The sequence below is a fragment of the Natrix helvetica genome, assembly GCF_964273705.1.
Source record: "Natrix helvetica genome assembly, chromosome: 4".
In the NCBI taxonomy this organism is placed as follows: Eukaryota; Metazoa; Chordata; class Lepidosauria; order Squamata; family Natricidae; genus Natrix; species Natrix helvetica.
Window position 1 is genome coordinate 144,778,687 of NC_138550.1, and position 20,772 is coordinate 144,799,458.

General features: G+C 36.4%; 1 protein-coding gene across 1 annotated transcript in view; it reads right to left on the bottom strand.

Moving 5' to 3' along the window:
* STK3 (serine/threonine kinase 3) overlaps window positions 1-20,772 on the bottom strand; it is a 124,162-nt gene that overhangs the window by 4,284 nt on the left and 99,106 nt on the right. The gene's annotated exons all lie outside the window — the stretch shown is intronic.

Here is a 20,772-nt window from a genome sequence, read left to right on the forward strand (position 1 = left end):
CTAGTATACATTGACTGCTTAGAGCAGAGATGACTAACCTTTTCAGCGCTTAATGCCGAAAGCACAAGCGCGCATACATCCATAATGCAATGCACATGTGACACCCTTGTACCCCCTGCCCCTGCACATGCGTGCATGGCCCCTGCACATGTGCATGCATCTCCTGTATGCACCCTGCCCCTGCATGCACATCTCCTGCATGTGCCCTGCCCCCCATGCGTGCGTGGCAGACACCCAAAAGCCAGCTGACCGGTGGGAGGCGCACGCACATGCACAGCAGAGATGGGGTGATGGCTTGTGTGCCTGCAGATAGGGCTCTGCATTCCACCTGTGCCACAGGTTCGCCATCATGGGCTTAGCCTTAGAGTGTACCTCTTCCTTACAATAGCTAGGAGTATTGGTAAACTCAATATAAGGTTAAACAATTGCTATTGCTATTTTACTGTTATCCTGCTTTATTCCAGGAAGCTAATAATAATTGAAGTTGGTAGGGAGAAGATTGACTCAGAATGAGGAATAGGAGGAAAGCTTTAAATAAAGCTTATTCAAAGCTCCACTTCTCTTCATGTATAAAAAAGACAAAAAGTGTGATGTGATGTAGTGAAAAACTATTATTATCGTCCGCCTTCTTCTTAATTTGTTTTCTCATATGCTTACTTGTAGTATCTTGCAAACTCATGACTGTACAGAACTGGCGATGCTAACAAGACTCGCAAAGCTCCCCCCGCCCCCCCCTCCTGTGTAGATACTTCACTGGATTACACCCACGCTTATTTCAAGGCAAATTAATTTAGGAAGATAAAATCCACCTGAAAAATGGTCCAAATTAAGTAAAAGAAGGTGGCTTTCTCTCTCTATCAGAATATTACATTAGCAATTTTCCAAGTATTCCTAACATCCTCAGGAATTTTACAAAAATAATAAGGGGTCCCTGCAATGATGATGATGATGATGATGATGATGATGATGATGATGATAATAAGACTTTTAATAATAAGACACCTGCAATAATCTGATGATACTGGAGCCTGGGACTCTTCATCTGCACTTGCAGGAATAATTCAGTTTCAGAATGGAAAACACAAGAGTGAAATTGATATTTATTACACCATCCTGAGAGTCTGTGTATGTATGCATACATGCACACATACTAATTATATTCCCATGTTGTTATTTTTTTTAAAATTAGTTTAACCAATCAACACTAACATTTTATTATTTGGACTCAAGGTTAATTGATACTCAGTATTTCCAAAAGCATTGATTCTAAATATTAGGGAAAATGTTGACAGTTGAGAAAAGGATCAAATTAAAGATTAAAAATGTAAGGTTGTCATCAAACTGATTTAAAACAGAATTAGTTATAAGATTAAACGCTACTTGTTTGAAAGTATTTTGGGATAACTATTAGCAAGTATTAATAAGAATGTTAATGTAACAACAAAATTCCAAATGAGAATTCACTCCAGAAAAAACTTTCTTAAAGAATATGACAACAGGAGATTATTTGAAATGAAAGATATTCCTTAATATGTTTACCAATAAAGAAGAATATCTATAGCTCAGGACTGAAATGAGTATGTTTACCTAACTATGTTTAACTGCATTTCTCAACTGGATTTTAGTATATATTTTAATTTTTATTACTAAGAATTGTCATGATTTTTTCTGTGCCTAAGAAGTGGATTGAAATAGAAAAATGAATAACTAAAAATAGAAAATATGGATAGCTATAAGATATACTTTTCTTTTAAAATCATCAACATTTCCCTTTTTTTCCAGTATAGTGCCTTCCCTAGGCTGCAAATATCCAATCAATCACCAGGTGGGAACAAAGAGATACCGAAAACTATCTGCTACTATCTAGTGGTTGTCCAGATTTCTACAGCTCAGATATGCTAACTCTAATATTAGAAATGCTGCATAAAATGTGCTTGCACATGTATATGTGCACAGAATAATGTACTAGGCATGAAATGCAACTCACCACTGAAGAAAGTTAGCATCCTTAGAAGAATGAAATATTTTGGGAAATATTAAGAAGGCAGAATATTATATTTCCCTGGATGAGAAAAGGAGAAACAGGTTTTTAAAGACAAAGAGCAGCTCCCTGACCCCAGCAGATATTTGGTGCACATTAAGACTGGGCCAGTCTATCTACAAACAAGAGACCTCAGCTCCAGGGTGATGGGATTAAGACATGACCCTCCAGGACATAATAACTAGCTCACCACATGGCACAACCAAGCCACTTCATTACATCACCCAGCAAGGTTCAACCAAACTCGATTTAGACAAACATGACTCCACATGGGAGTCTGCAACCAATAGGATACATGCCCTTGCCATAGGAACAGGAAGCTCAAGATCAAAGCCCAAGAGAGGGTATAAATAACATTCACTCTCCACTCCATGTGGTCAGCTGCCCACCCATGTGGTCCTGTCCACCATTAAACTCTCCTTCCAAGCAGCCTCCCTGTTTCCGGTGTCTTTCTCCCCACTTGGAACTGAGCCCAGTTGGACAGTTCTTCCAACACCACTATAGTAACTCTTTCCTACAAAAAGCTTTTACATCAAAAATGAACAAGAATTCATTGAAACTATGAATAACAGGAGTAAAGAGGAAATGATTTAGCAACACAATTAAGTAAAAACTGAGAATAAAAATACATAATCTACTCAGTTCAGCTCAGAGAGGGCAGTTTAAAGCTATCAATTTGATTATTTCCATCATGATTACTTAGACTTAAACAGAAACTTTTATTTCCTGTGGAAGAAAACTCTGGCATGAATACACACCATTGCTTCATCAGATAAAAACAATTTCCCGGTGAAGCTATTCTGTGGTCCAAAAACATCATTTTGTCTACAAAACTGAATATTATACCGTAAACTATATAGCAGAAAAAATATGTAATGCAAAAACATCCCACTTGTTTTTATAAAATAGTGGTTGAAACACAATGACTGTACTACTGAGAATCTCCTATGACAACCAACCTATATTGTGTGTGAAAAAGAGGTCATGGTACATTCTAATGTGCCAGCTGCGAGAAAATGGGCAAGGTCTTTAACTTTTTTAAAAAAATTCTGAATCAAGCAGAACAATCATTCTCTTAGCTATAAGGAGTTGTACTAGTGTGATGCTGGAAATGAACCACTGACAATAACAAGGGCCACTTGCATTCTGCAAATGGAATGCTCAGATGTACAAATATTCAGCTCAAATGTAAAGAGGTCTTACAAATTTCTGTCCCAATCTCAACAGACTTTCCTAGATGTTACTACACCCAGCACACTGAAACAGTATGCAGACATTCTACAGATGCAGATCAAATTCTTTGTATCATAGCACCAGAATTAACCACGTTTATCTGGCCAACTAGATTAGGGGGTGTCAAACGGTGTCATGGCGGCATCACGGGACATATTGGGACTTTTTGTCCCTTTGCTAAACTGGGAGGGGGCGGGGCCAGCACATGACACACCCAGCCCTCAGGGCGTGGGTTTGACACCCCTGAACTAGATAGTCTATGCAGTGGGTAGTTAAATTCACTTGTGTTATGTACGCGTTGCATCTATATTTTTTATCATCCTTTTTGGAAAACTGCAGAAAAATCAAATATATTATAGTGATGTTGGCCCATGCTCCTATTTTTTTTTTCAAAATTGATTTCTTTTTCTTCATACAGATAAACCCTGGAGTCTCCAAAGAAAATACCAGAAAGTCCAGTTGCCTCCTGAAAAAGCACCTTTGGGACAAACACAACCTGGATGACTGAGAATCTCCGTTAAGACTTTTAGCTATCCACTTTGGGATGACCACCCTTCGATTGGTGTGGGAGTATGAATGGATTTCCAGAAAAATTGTAGACTAGAGGAACAATTTGTACTTCAGTTTGAGATGTAGACAACACAAAATCATCCCCAACAGCTTGTGCCTGTCTTCAACAATGAAGGAACACAGGGCAAAAAACATCCTGCAGCCAAGAAGGCTCCACACCCATTTGCATTACACAGGTGATCCTGAGGACACAAATGAACCTCCAAGTGGCTCAACAACGCTCTAAAAGGATGCAAATGACCAGCTGTCTGCAAGGAGCATAAATCCCGTTCCCCGCCAAGGAACTGAAGAAGCTTCTTGGTTGAGAAGTGAAATGTCTTCAAAAGAAAAAACAAGAAAGTCCAGTTGCCTCTTGAAAAATCAGCTTTGGGACCTGGAGTCTCTTCTTTGATGTTTCTGACCTTGGCTTTAGCAAAAATTTAAGTTTTATTTCATGTTACAATAGTAAAACTAGAAAGCGAAGTAGAATATGCAATGCTATAATTTTTCTGTTTTCTGCATAAAAGGATAGGAAAATGATTAAAGTATTTAAGTTAGTAGAATACTATACAGCACTAACTGAAATACTCAAAATACTTAAATTGGACTTGTCTTTGGAACCCAATCATTTATAAGGTAACTAATACAAATAGTGAGAGCTGGTTTGGTGTAGTGGCAACCAAGAGACTGTGAGTTCTAATTATGCCTTAGGTATGAAACCAGCTGTTACAATACAATACAATACAATAGTAGAGTTGGAAGGGACCTTGGAGGTCTTCTAGTCCAACCCCCTGCCTAGGCAGGAAACCCTATACCGTTTCAGACAAATGGCTATCCAACATCTTCTTAAAGACTTCCAGTGTTGGGGCATTCACAACTTCTGGAGGCAAGCTGTTCCACTGATTAATTGTTCTAACTGTCAGGAAATTTCCCCTCAGTTCTAAGTTGCTTCTCTCCTTCATTAGTTTCCACCCATTGCTTCTTGTTCTACCCTCAGGTGCCTTGGAGAATAGTTTGACTCCCTCTTCTTTGTGGCAACCTCTGAGATATTGGAACACTGCTATCGTGTCTCCCCTAGTCCTTCTTTCTCTTAAGCTAAACATACCCAGTTCCTGCAACCGTTCTTCATATGTTTTAGTCTCCAGTCCCCTAATCATCTTTGTTGCTCTTCTCTGCACTCTTTCTAGAGTCTTCAAATCTTTTCTACATCGTGGTGACCAGAACTGAATGCAGTATTCCAAGTGTGGCCTTACCAAGGCATTATAAAGTGGTATTAACACTTCACATGATCTTGATTCTATCCCTCTGTTGATGCAGCCTAGAACTGTGTTGGCTTTTTTGGCAGCTGCTGCACACTGCTGGCTCATATTTAAATGGTTGTCCACTAGGACTCCAAGATCCCTTTCACAGTTACTACTACTGAGCAAGCTGTGTTTCATATCTAAGCCAGTCTCAGCCAGGAAGGAGGCAATGGCAAACCTATTCCAAAAATCTTGCCAAGAAAACTTCAGGGACTAGTCCAGACAGTTGCTAGTAGTCTACTCTGACTTGAAGGCAATTGCATACAAACACACAGGCACATTCAAAGTATAAATAGTACGTTTTAGAAGCAACTACTTCTTTAAAAGATGCAGAACTGTTGGAATTAAGCACTTTGCAGCTTGGAACAATCATGGAATATTTTCAGAAACCCTTTGAAACAACAGTTGTAACATTCAAGTGCCAAATAGGAACCCAGAACCAATATTTGGATTTAAAAGAGTCATATGGTGGTACACACAGAGAAACTGTTTTGTGAACAGCAGCACTGGATTTTGAAAGCAAACACAGCGCTCTAAAGCCAAGAGCAGACTGTTGGAAATATTGTTTCAAAATGTTACCTTCCAAGCAGGAGCAATTGATCAAAATTCTTCTTGGATGTCCCAAGAATTCCCGAGAAACTTCACAAAGGTACTTGCCAAATACTATGATACCTTTCTTCCCAACAAGTTTTAATGAGCATAAGCTTTTAAATTTTTAAATAAATAATGCGTGTTACTGAAAGAAAACATTCTGCAGTAGAAAACCTGGCTGAAAATCTGTATTTCAGAATAGAATTTGAAACTCTTATTTACCCCGTAGGGCACTTCTAAAATAGACAGCAAGGTCTCATTTCCAGAATACCTTAAAAAGCGTGTTTCAAAACTCATTACAGAGCCAGTAGTGAGAGAGAAAAAACAATTGTCTGTCGGTGTGCAGTATGATCTTTAAATTATTGTGTAATATCTTAACACAAATATACTTGGAGGGCAACAGCGGCCACGGGAGGAGATATGGGAATCAAGATGGCAGCTATGACCCTGTGATCAAAATAACCTCCCACTTTTTTACATGCATGCACAAGGAGCCAACATGTCAACATTTTTGACACCTCCCACCCCATAAACACGTCTGCTTGGGGGGTGGGGAAGAATGAAATATTTGAGCTCTTCTGGTTCTTCTGAAAGATTAGCTGCATCAGTTCTTCCTTCCCTTACTGGCAACAGACACCTGGCAATAGCCACTGCAACAGACTGCAGTGAAGGCTACACCATCAGACAGGAATATCAGATTGTTCTTTCTGTCCCCATCTGGTGTCCACCATAGCAGGGTATTATAAAAATGACTTAAAAGTCATTTTTTAAAAAGCGCCTTCTTCTTTGTTTGTCTTTTTTTTAATCCTTTTTTCCCCTTTTTGGTCTTATCAATGAGTCTATAGCAGTCTTTTCAGCTGGAAATCTATTGAACTGAACCTAGCAAACTAATAGATAAACTTGGAAGTTTTAAATTCCTTAAATGTTTTGGTCTTGACTTCTATAAACTTATAATGGAACTGTTAATTATCACTTGGAATTATAAATGTAACTTGGTTCCCAAGTATGCAGTCTAATAAATAATTATTTAAACAACACTGGCAGATTTCTCTTCAGAGATACCCAGAGACTATTTCAACAAAATTAATAATATGGTAGGTGTCATATTAGATCACATATATACTATTAATTATATAAACGGAATCCATCAGATCTCCCCCATGGTAAGAAATTTGTTTTGCACTTAGGTAGGAAAAAACAGATTTACTGATATGGGAGAAAATCTGGGTAGCCTAATAAATCCACCATGTGGATTTACCACCACATATAGCAGTGTGTTGCCAAAAGAGCAAATGCAATTATGAGCTGTATTCATAAGCTGCATTCACTGAGTACAATCTCAAGACACTCAGACAACATCTGGGATCCTGTGTCCACTTCTAGCTGCCAAAGTACAGGGAGAATAATGAGAAACTGCAAAATATGCAAAGACTGTAAGGGGTTTGAAGACTAAATTCTATCAAGAATGATTAAAAGAAGTATCTTTAGCTTAAAGAAGAGAGAGATGAATCCTTTAGAGAGAGATTCAAACTCAAAATAATAACTTATTTGGAGTTATGGATGCTCTGTCACTGGAAATATTCAAGCAAAGACTGGAGAGTCACTTGTCTGGGATGGTATTGAGGATTTCTGTTCTGGACAAGGAATTGGACCAGAAGAATGACCCTTCCAACCTAGTAATCCCCTAATGACTGAAATTATTTAAAATTGTAAATAAAACAGATATTTACTCACAAAATGTGCTATAAATTTGAAACAAGTTGTTTACTTCGAAAACAAGTTGTTCTTCTTCCTAGCAACTATTTAAATAAATCTAGCAGATGCTATAATCCTTATTAGAGTTTTTTATTAAAAAAATATGGATTGCTAATACTGTATTTCTGAGTCATCTGTTCTTCCATCTGCTAGTAATTCCTACAATATAAACTATCAACATTAACGACTAACAATAATTTTCTATGGCAATTGCAATGGTGGCTTGCCTGTAGCACTTTCTAAGATTTAACTAGTGCATGCCTCAGATTGTTTTGAGTTGTTAATAGATTCAAGTAACAGACACTGTTTCTTCTATTCCACATTTTCTAATCCATTCCTTTACTGCCTGCAAGAATATGGTTTTATTTTATGAAATTTAGTCCATCAAGGAGCTCATTTTGTTGAAAGCTGTGCCTGAAATAAGAACAAGTATGCTAAAAGTTAGCCAGTTTATTTATCTGAGGTCCACAATCTACAGCCAAAAGCTACTCTTTGATAGCATTACCTGGTCTCATTTAGCAACAGATATTTTTATAAGTTTTTACACAATAGTCAACTGATATCAGAGAAACAAAGTATTAGTGTTAAACAAATACATAGCTTAAGGATCAGCCAATGTTATTATTTACTTATTTATCAAATGTACACACATCCATCTCACCTACATGATTCTTTTTACATACAAATTTTCATGGATTATGTCCACTTTGCTAGATGAAAGACGAATATCAATGATTTTGTAAATATGCATAGTTGGATGGCACAAGTAAAGGAGAAAAGAGGGAATAAGAATGTATAAGGCTACTTTGGGTCAGTTCATTTACAGCCTTCCCTACAGCCTTCCTACAAGAAATGTTGTATTCTTATTCTTTCCCATGTGCTCCTCAAATTGTAATTTTTTTTCTTTTAGATTTAGCATATATTTGGCCAAAGTTTATTGGTCCCTTTTCTGATCAAGACATTAATTTTTTTAAGGAAACCTTGCTTTTGAGCTCACCCCAAAATTATGTATTATATCTTTTCACATGGGCTATTGTACTGTATTGATAAATTTGAATTTCCTTCTGCACAAGTATTTTTAGGAAGAAGGGTGATCACTGAAATGAGCTTATTTGACTGTGCTATGCATCACAGGGAGAATTTTACCTTGAATGAACAGATGATATCTTCTGATTTCAAGAGCCCTCCTCATTCCATCTGCTCTCTCAGCATCCACTCTCTCTACTAAAGGTGATTTTGCTAAGAAAATTCTGCATCACAGTATAAAGGGCTCACTTTCCCAAGTGCTCAATCTATTTTTATGTATTGTTCTGATTGAATTTTGGAAAGTATGTAAAAGAGACAAAGAGGAGGTAATCGGCTGATTATTTGAAATCCCAGTGTCAGAATAGTTCAACGTACAGATGAATTAACAATGTAGCTAAACTGAAGATCCCATAGAAATTTCAGTCTCAACCAATTTCTGGCTTAAAAATGACTAGGGACGACGATGACGACCCTACCTCAATGGAAGAAAATGCTAATTTGTGTAGACAAGAGCCAGTTAAATAGAAGATAGATTATTAATTTAAAACTGAATCATGAATTTCAAAGCTGGCTCTCAAATGCATTCTGGGGTCTAGGTGGAAGAGGTTAAGACACCCTACTTTAATTTTTGACCTTGCATGTTGGTCTTTCTAACATCCTGTCCTGATATGAAGTACATATTCAAACTGAGATTCTATCGCTGTAGTTTTAAATATTCTTAAATGTGGAAAAAACGGAAGAGGATCTTCTTAGCTCTCTCTTTTAAGGTTTACCTGTTTGTTTCTTCAGTATGTAAGTTACATACCTATGTTGAGAATTCTATATACTGTAGGCGAAAGTGTCAGATCTAATAGTGGAAATCTGCAGACAGTATCTTTTGTGTATTTTTTGCTGAAACCCCTTTAATGTATACATCAACCTTACTAAATGTCATTGAAACAAGGGAAGAATGTGAAATGGGTTTAACTGCTAATAAACGCAACAGTCATTAAGTTTATAACAAAGTAAACCTTACACAATCCCAGCAAATGGAAAATGATGAAGATAAAGAATGTAATTTTACGATAAAAATTCAATATGGATTAATACAGAAAGCAGCAAAAAAATTTAAAAAACAAAGATGACCAAAATTGAGTACATTGACTTACAAGCTAAATCAACACCATTTTTATGATGGTATTATTACAAAGGAATCATTCTCAGTGTATTTTTATATGGTATATTTGCTTCCCCCCCCCCCCAAAAAAAAATCTCTTCATATATTACAGTCTACTGAATAAAATAAAATAATAAAAATAAAATATTCAACTGAATATATAAATTGAACTGTTATTTTCACTTTAAATCTGCAGTACTGAGGCTAAAAAAAAACATTATGAGTGTTTCAGTTTACATCTGCTTCCCAAAATACAATCAATGAAGATTGTATATAAATAGCAATAGCACTTAGACTTATATACTGCTTTACAATGCTTTAAAGCTCTCTCTAAGCCAGGGGTATCAAACTTGCGGCCCGCAGTGAGATGCGTCACATGCTGGCCACACCCATGCCTGGTTTAACAAAGAGGAGAAATTCACGATATGTCACGTGATGATGCCATGATGACATGAGTTTGAAGTGGTTTACAGAGTCAGCATATTGCCCCCAACAACTTGGGTCCTCATTTTACCCACCTTGGAAGGATGGAAGGCTGAGTCAACCTTGAGACTGGTGAGATTTGAACTGCTAAATTGCAGGCAGGCAGCAGGTAGCAGAAGCACTCTAACCATTGTGCCACCACGTCGCCTTATATATATTATAATATAGCCAATTTGGTCTAGTGGTTAAAGCACTGGCTAGAAAGCAGAGTTTTAAAACTGAATTGCCTTAGCCATAAAAACCAGCTGGCCAGTCATTCTCTCTCAGCCCAACCCACCTTACAGGGTTGCTGATGTGGAGAAAACAGAAAGAGTAAGATGTGTAAGAGTAAGAAGGTATTAAGAATTATACATGATAAAAGTCAATACAAACTACAAAAAATGCACAGTGTGATTGTGTGTCTGTATGTGTAAAAAAGGAAAAGAAAAAAGGAAAAGAGGGGAAAAAAAGAAATAGCTTCCTGCTTCATCCCAGCAGGTAAAAATTTTAATAGCTTATTACCATCTCCAAATAAAACATAATTTCTCTTCTACCCAAAGCTTATTCTCTTAAGTAAGGAAAACAAAATCAAAATGCTACGTCCAGTGATAGAAACCAGATATAACTATTTTCTTTTTTTAAACCCGATCAAATTAGACAATCCCATAAATGGATTTGGATTTGGATTTATTATTATAAATATTTTCTAGTTTCAAATTCTTTAACCCTTAAAAACAGATCTTAGGAAATTTATTGCTCATCCATATTACAAAGTGAAAATACTTTAGTAACTAAACTTTATCCTGTTTGTCACATCTAAAAAAAGTTCTTCCAAATCTTAGAAGAACTCATTTGTGCATCCAGAGAAAAAAAATTATCCAAACCAATTTCCTGATTTAATGTCTGTTTATCTCTTGTGAGGAAGAAGTCATCTATCAGATCCATTTGTATTACATTTAAGTCCCTCTTCAAATTAATTTTATAAACATCCACTACAACTCGTTCTTCTTTTACAACTTCATAAGACAACCTCTGCCACTCAGTCCAAAACTTAGTTGAAAAGTTTTCAAAAGATTGCAATAAGAATTTCTGCTCCATTTTCTTTATCCTCTGGCTCCAGTGTCCAGCCTTCAAGGTCTTACAAATCCCCCCAAAACAATATGTTTTACCATTTAAATAATGTGAAATAATTTAAATATCATTTAAATAATTAAAAGCGATAATTCGAAATCCATCTGTCCCCTTTTGCCGCATAGTCCAAAAAAACATATATTTTGAAATTCTTCAAAATCAAATTTATCCTATTATCTTCTAAAGCGAGGGAAATTCATTTGATCAATACAGTAGAAGTCTGCCAGTCCAATAGGTCTTAATCTCTCCATTACATGCAAAGAATAAAGAAAATAATTTAAAAAATGATTAAGATATAAAGTTTGTCAAGCACAGTGCCTATAAAGGCTGCTTTGCAAACTGGAGCTTGATGTAAAAATCCCAACTCAGTCATAAAGGTAAAGCTTCTCCTCACCCATATGTGCTAGTCGTTCCTGATTCTAGGGGGCCGTGCTCATCTCCGTTTCAAAGACAAAAAGCTAGCGCTGTCCGAAGATGTCTCCATGGTCACAAGGCCGGCATGACTAAATGCTGACGGCGCACAGAATGCTGTTACCTTTCCACCAAAGGTGGTTCCTATTTTTTCTACTTACATTTTTACATGCTTTTGAACTGCTACGTTGGCAGAAGCTGGGACAAGTAACTCAGTCATAAGCCAATGTAAAAAAATGATAGTTTCAGTTTACTCACAAGGAGCTGCTGTCCAGAGCGCATGGGTAATATCAATGATCTTTCCTTTATTCAGGAGAGATCGTGCCAACTCTGGTCTAGTACCCAGCGCTGATTCTGCTAGTTGTTTTGCTGGTTAACAAAAGCCACTAAGACATTCGCTCTCCATGGCACATGCAGAAAAAATCCACTCTGTATATGTTCATGCATCGCAGGTAGGAGAAATCCTCCAAAGGAATTTCCCTTCATGCATGGTGGGGAGGGAAAACTCATCAAGAACAATGCTGAAGTCTTCAGGGTTTCAACTTCATTCCTGCCTCCGGCTAAAGGATTTCCCCCTCATGGATGGAGGAAAGTTGATATAGTTCAAGAGTATAAAACAGCCTCTTTATTACCACCAGTGGGTAATGCTTTTCTTGACCAGTGTTTTAGTTGTTTCAAATTACTATTCTGTTTACTTTTCCCCATTTCAGTTATAATGCAATTCCCTTCCCCTTTGAACCCTCTAAAAAAATGAGGTGGTGCTTGAGGGAGGAAAGATTTCTGTAGGCAGAAGTATTCTGGATAGAATTTTTGGTGATACTAACTACAGAAGGGTAAACCCTCAAAAGCAGCAGGTTTAGTCTTAAGCATGATTAAATTAGACTCCAACCCATCCACTCAAAATTTTTCTACTTCAGTGAGTTCATTTGCGTCCATGTCATTTATCTGTTACAAGTGGACGACTAAATTATCAAACATAGCACAATCACAAGAGACTTTTCATTATCATCAATCTTCCCAAATAATCGCAAACATGTCTTCTACAGGAGGAGACACAATAATGATAAGCAATATGCATGCCAGTTTTGAGTCATTTTATCATGTGTTCTAACGCATATGGTACACCAATTAAATTTTAAATCAAAAGATTTTCAATCCCTGTTCTGCAACAGACTGTACCACTGAAATTTGTGGTTTAAATGGATTAAATTTCCTGCCTACCCATTTGCTTTGAAATGTTCACTAACACTGAAAAGATAACAATAACAAGCTAAAGCAAACTCAAATGTACACCTTTTCTCCTGGATTCTCATGCTCATTATTATTTTAATTCCACAGATTATAAAGTACAATTTATTCATCAACTGAGCATCTTCTACCAGCCTAAACATAGAAGGGATATAAATTGATGTAACATGGTATTTCTGGTTGTGACAAATAAAGTCAGTTGTCTATGAAATAATAGAACAAAATGAAACGCAATTACAAGTATTTGTCCAAAAGATGAATGAAGAGGTTTTTTATATCCTCAAAACTAGTTTGGGCAAAAGCATGTCACAGACTAGAAAATTTAAAAAGAGATATGCAAAATCAAGAAATATAGTTGAGTGTCAGAGAATGTTACATAAATCAAAGCAGAAAGCAGGCTGTAACATATTTTTGTACTTCAGGTCACATTTTTATTTAAGCCAGGCATCCCAAGTACTTTACTAGGGTAATAGATACTAGGATATCTATAATAGATACTAGGGTAAAGTACTGACACCATTTAAGCTGTCAGTGGTAGGACTGTATCATGAGAAAGAAAATGCAATGTGCATGATTCTTATTGATAACGGTAGAGCTATTTAATCCTACAGAAAAACCAAATTCCTCCTCCATAAACTACCCTGCAATATGGATGACGGAAGAATATGAATCACGAATCATGTAACTAATATCACTGGATTTCAAAGAAAACAGATAAAAAATAAAAGCAATGAATGCTATGAGAATGAGGTTTGGGGCAGAACGCACTAGCATCTTCTGCTGAATGTCATTGTAGACAACGACGACAAGAACAACAACCCTTGTCCTACTTCAGTCTATCTGGGCACATTGTGTTTCTTATAGTTTCACAAGAGAGCTGACCCTCACAACCATTTTTTCCATTCAAGTTTGTTGTTCTATATGCTGTTCATATAAGTCTTGACACCTGCTTTTTGAATAAACTTTAATTAAAATAGTATGAACAATATTATTTTTTATCTACTCTACTGATAATTACGTATGTTACTGATGCATTAACATTGTTATATGTTGTATTCAATTTATATATTTTCTTCATCTGTGTTCATAATAGATATTTATTTATACTGACTATAGGAACAGTCTCAAGGAAAGTACGTGTGTGACTATCAGACTTATAAATCTTCCACTTTTTATTTATAAACATTAAAAATTGTGGTTCCAGATTTATTTAAATCCCATATGCTCCTATACTATATTACATGCTAACAAGGTCAATACTGATTCCTCTTCTAATTCCTCTTTGGAGAAGAACTGTGAAGTATGTGATAAAACCACTCTCAATCTCACCACATGTGGGAATTGTATTTATTTATGTCTGAAATCCATACACATATACAAATTAAAACAGCTGTCATATTAGAGACAAAAAGGTGCAGGTACCAATTATTTCTCTTTTGATACCTAAAGGCTATAGAGAAAAAAGTCTGGGGAAAAATATTAGTATTACAATTCAAAGTAAAAATATTAATCCATCACATACAACTCTAGAACCTTTTTAAAATGAAGAACCTATTGTTTTTAATTAATTTAAAAAGCAGGTTTCATAATTTCCTACAGACTAACCATGTCCTATTGATTAATGGTACGTCCAAGGTCCCTTCCAACTCTGTTATTCCATTAATCTGTTAAGAGCATAAGAATGGCATAGAGAAAAACTTTTTGTTCCGGATTCTGGATATTTCCTGTTAAAAAGATCAGGTGGCATATGTTACAGAAATCCGCTGCCAATCATCAGACATGGCAGAGATGGAGAACACGATCTAGTCTTGCAAGTGGATTAAGTTTGCACCAGTTTAGGAGCTGAGTAATATCCGGGGGATGGAACTTAAGATAAGAGAAGCCCAAATCTTATTCAAAACTTCATCCCCTGACATTGTTTGTCAAGGGCACTCACAAGTGCATTTGTAGACACTCACATTCGATGAGATACTTCAAAAATCAGAAACTGTGGACAACTCAAAACCTGTAGGTTCATTAGCCAATTGTGATTCTGGTAAGCTCACTACACTGACATGTTCAGCCTTAGTAGAAGACACAACAGCAGAATCATGCATGCAGATCTGGCTTAAGAGGAAATGAATTGAGGCTGGGTTTGGAGGCAGGTCACAGTCCTGCTTTGAGAGTAGACACTGCCTAGCTGAATTTTTCTCTCTGCAATTGAATTTGGCATAGGATTAATGTTTCATGTTATACCATCTGTCCTTCTCCCCCTTCTCATTTCACTTCTATTCAAAGATGCCATATTTGCTTCAACTTTGAGCCAGAGGTACTGTTTTCAAATGCTTGAATAGAGCCTCTCTTAGTTTCCTTTGCTAATATGCGTGTGTGTGTGTGCGCACATATATATACATACATACATATATACATACATACATACACATACATACATACATATGTGCTATGTTGCCTTCATTTTCCTGAAAACCAGGATAGATGGTTTGCAACACATACAAAGTTGTATATGATGTATTGAAATATGAAAATCTGCCACAAGAAATCAATTCCAAGCAAAGTATGTATCAATTCTTGTTTACATGTAATGGATCTGACCCAATCACGGTAACATTTTTATTATAGTTCTCCTTTCACTGTTGATTTCCAGTTTGCATCAAATAATTTTGTCCTGGTAAACATTCAAGTCATCTTTCTCATATAGTTACAAGTGACATTCTTTATAGCATATTTAAAGAACATCTCTGCTTCAAAAATTAACAGAAAAAGAGCTAATGAGTTTCAAGAATGACTAAATCATCATAATATGGTACAAGCAACTTGGCATTTGATAAAACTTTGGCAACAAAGGTCCCCATCCCAACTCTGGATAAATGATACAGTATTATATTATTCGACAGGACATAATTTCATTTGATCCCTAAGTTTGCTTTCACTAGCATAAATCAGTCTCTAGTCAACCACATTGCTGAAGGATCTGCAATTATAGTATGGTTTTTACAGCTGAAAACCAAGACAAGAATTAAGCTTTTTTATACATTTGTTTACCTTTGTTTATAAATTCAACAGCACACCTCTCTCTTTAATAATATTGCCTTTGTTTCAGCATGATAAAGGCACTCGGCACAGTACAGCAATTGTCAAGTTCTTAATAGTTCTGTGCAATTCCCTCCAGCTGAATGAACCAACAAGTGACTTAGGAAGTTATGAGGAAATCCAAATGAAGTAATTTCTCCAGGTTGCCCTACTTCTGCACAGTATAATAAAGGTAAACATAAAAATGATATCATTTAATCTCTGCTATTCACCTTTCCAATGACCTTTAGAAAAATAACCTGCAGCCAGATTATTATTTTTTTAAAGCACATGACTCATGCAGGCAGGATAATATTACATCCTTACCCACCAGCTAAACACCTTTAATGCATTAATCTCTCCAGAAATAAAAATAAATGCAATTGGACAATAGTACATTAAGAACAAAATTAACTTTTTGCTATGATTAGATGAAATATGTGCATACAATTTTGAATCATATTTAGGTATGTGTGCGCGCGCTGCAGAATTAATTCAAAATTTAATTTTATTGACATTCAGAATTTAGTAAAGAAAAGAAATGGGTGTCCAGAGTTCTGACATATACTGTATCCATGATCATAAAGTCAGCATTAGTGGCAATAGTAAAAATTGTCCTATTATATTATAGGCTGGATTTCTAATTTGGCAAAGTTGCTGGTGGTCAAGTTTAATTATCCAATTAGCACCATTTGTTGAGTATCTGCTTATATCAAAGATCAGCAGTCTTTTAACAAGATGAACACAAAAACCTGGTTTCACACTACAGTGAAAAGATAGCAGTTTGTGAACCTATTACCGCTATTCCTATTCCTACAATGCTGGGACTTACTATGTAATAGGAACTTCATCTCAGTCTTAATAATAAAGAAATTAAACAATACAAAAACTATGTCATAGCTGTACTGAACATATTGAGCCAAGATTCACAATCATTGCTGGAAAAGGCAACACTGGAAATTGGTGTCACCTACCTTAACAGCTATGACTTCAGCCAAATGTTCCCTGTACTGTACCTTTTGATCAAACCTGTGTATCGGTGTAGAGGTCCTTCAGCCTATTCCACTTTATGATATCTCTCAACTCATTGTTGTTATGGGGCTGCCTTGTATAAATTGCTCTCTTTGGGTCATGCCATTTTGATGGAGTTAACTCCCATTTGGACTATTGCAATGCACTCTACACCAGGGGTTCCAACCTTGGCGACTTTAAGACATGTGGACCTCAACTCCAGAACTCTTGGAAACCCGTGCCCCACACAACGCTACCCTTGAAAAGTATCCAGCAGCTTCAGCTGGTCCAAAATGTAGCCACAGGGGAAATTTTAGGCATTTAAAGAAAAGTACATGTAATGCCTCTCTTCTGTGAACTACATTGGGTGCCAATTTGCTTGTGGGTCCAATTCAAAAGTTATTGGTTGTGACTTATAAAGTCCTACATGGCATTAGCCAGGCTACCTACAGAAACATATTTGTCCCATTACATCATCCCATCTCACCCAGTCAGCCAGGGAGTATATTGCAGACCCTGTCGATTCAAGAACTCTGATTGGCAAGGTTTAGAGAAAGAATATTCCCTGCTGTTGCCCCTACCCTATGAAATCTCCCCCTGGAGTTGAGGTAGGCCCCCACTCTCCTAACCTTCCAAAAAGGAATTAGCACATGGCTCTGCGGCTCAGAGAAGTGTGCAGTCATAGGGCTGGTTAGTCCTCTGAAAGCTCTCCCTTCACCTTTTATCTAATTTTAATAGCATTTAATCACCCTTTCCTCCTTCTAATTTTTAACTTTTATACGTAACTTTTATATTTTAACAATTTATTGTACATTGGCCACATCCCTCTGAGGTGGATGGGCAGTTCAGATATATGAAAAATAAATAACATAACAACATAACGTAACATAAAATAACATACCATATTGTTAGTACCCTGAAGTGACAGACTATGGTAGGAGAATTTCAGAGATTTGTATGGGCCCTTTGAAAAGCAGAATTAAAATGAATGCTTTAAACGTTACTACTGTATACAGGAAAAAAGATGGAAAGCAAGTATTCTTATAATGCTATAGGAATGTGGAAAAATGGTAAAGTTGCAGGATGGCGTAACAGAGAAATATTTAAAAAATGATGAACTTAACATGAAATGTCTGTAGAACGGTATGTGATGATTGCATATGTGTATGATAATTGGAAGAATGCCATTATTGTTTCCCTATTCAAAGGGGAAAGTAGAAAGAGTGAAAGCAAAAACCAGAGAGGGATTTCTTTGTTAATGTGCCTGGGAACAAAAATGGCAGAATTTCATTCAGATAATATAATAGACACCACCACCCCCCCAAAAAAAAGTGAGAAACCAATGTGGCTTTATGCCAGGCAAAAATAGGATCAGCTTTTAGTTTTTAATTGGTCATTGAGAAATGGATAAATGTAAGAAAGTGAGTTAATTTACTGAAAGCATATGATAAAATGAATAGGCTTAAACTCAAGGATTTATTTATGTGAATATGGAGCTGAAGGTTGACTCCTAAATATTACATTAGTAAAGCATTCCAACACAACCAAGAGCATAGGTCTGAAAACCAGAACAGGAAAAACAAGGATAATTGTGTTTGATAGAAAAATAATGGCAATACAACTAGTGAAAATAGTTTAATTTCTGCCCCTTTTATAAAAGACAGATTATTCATAAATGAAGAAATTTTTAAGATGCACAAATACTGGTACAAAGGTAATTACAAATATATGGTCTACTCTGAAGACTATAGTTTCTCAAAAGAAAGGAAAAGAAATATCTGTATAAGAATATGCTTCTGCCCACTTGGTATATAGAAAGGAGAGTTGGGCATGGCTGGAGAAACATCAAAGGGGAATGCAGATGGCATGGGTGCTTAAGTAGTGGGAATGTAAAACAACAAGAGACAAGGTCAAGAATAAATGGATCTTGAATGAATATGAACTGAATGCAAAAGGGAATAACAAGTTAATTAGTAATATATTAAAGTGGTTTGGCCACCTTTATGAATAAAGATAATATTAGAAAACAAGTATAGGAAAGTCTGATATTCTAATCTATCAACTGCTAATCTGTGATATATTTTTGTCACTAAATATATGCTAAGCTCTTACTTGTATCAATAATATAGTTAATTTGATTTCTATGCATTCTATCTCATGATGTCCATGTATATACCAATCATTTGATTGTTGAAGATAACATTAGCAATGAGCAAATCTGGTTTGGCAAAAATATGTAAGTTGTTCTCCTTCATTTTGGTTTCCTAAACCATACGTCCAATTATGTTTTCCTCCTTGCTATTTCAACTGGGGAATTAGTCTCTGAATAGAAGCAGTATATTTTACTTGCATGTTCTATCAATTTCACATTGAACTTGACCATAAATCCTGCCAACCTCTTCTTCATCCAAACATAAGCTTACATTACCATCATATTAAAGAGTTGTCCACAAAATCTAATTGATTTTATTTGGGCACTGACTGCATTATACCCATGAATTGTCTTTTTTATACCCTTTGCAACACCATTCTTTTCTTGCTTTTAAAGTCCTAAGTCCGGGATGGCAAACGGGAAGTGACTTCAGGTTTATCCGTTGGGTTGTTTTTCGTCCTCCGGAGCCTTCAGGGAAGCCTCCGGAAGGCCCCTGAAGTCTCCAGATGGCTTAAACCAGCCCTACGAGCAAATCGGAAGTCCATTCCCGAACTTCCTGTTTGCCCATAGGGCTGGTTTTTTGCGCTCCGGAGGGGCAGGGGAGGCTGTTTTCACCCTCTTCAGGTTCCTATAAAGCCTCTGGAGCCTGGGGAGGGCGAAAAAATCATCCAAAAAATGGGGGGGTCGCACCTGTCATGCGCACAAGGACACTGGGGGGTCGTGCATTGCATTATGCCACCTAATGTGCCCGCACATGACCCCCCTGCGCTCCCCCCGCTTATGGCACGCGAGCCAAAAAAGGTTCGCCATCACTGTCCAAAAAAGTGAACAATATGGTTTTCTCACTGAAAGTATGTCCATTTCATTTACTTTCTCACTGAAAGTATGTCCATTTCCAGTTGCTGATGCCTATACTAAAATATCAATGCTTAGACAATGCATTTCATTTTCCAGTATTTTAAGCTTTCACATTTTCATACATCTTGAATTCCATGTTTCTATTGTAATTCAATTTCTTCAGTTTCAGATTTAATAGTAACTAGATCTTCTGAAAGATTTAATCTAGCCATATCATAAGCAACAGTAATACTTCAAAGGAACCTTGGTTCACTCAATAGATGTTGAATGCCACAATGAGCCCATCACCCAGCATTATGTCATCAGTAAACTTTATTTAACCATGTAGTTTTCTTGATAAAATACAGAAGTGTTTTATCAGTGCCTTCTTCCACACGCATCTGTGCTGGATCACATCATATTAAGAATGGCTAACTTATTGAAGCAATCACTGAAAAGCCAACTAAGAATAAAAAACAATCTGGAAGCCATAATTGTAGGAGAAGTATAATAAATTAAAGAAGTTATTTCCTACATATTTAATGATCTATGATAATATAATTTAAATAAAAGAAAAAAATGTCTGAACCTTTGGTGGAGTAAAACATGTAGTATAAATTGTCAGCAATGGGTATCACTAAAAGGTAAATACTAAATGAATCACTGACTGAAATGTTGATTTTTGAATAAGCAAGTCAAAAACCATGTAACCACATAAAGAGTCATAAATCAAACAGAATTTAAAAATGGAGTTTTCCAGAATCAGACGTACTATAGCGGTTAAGTGATCAAGGACTGG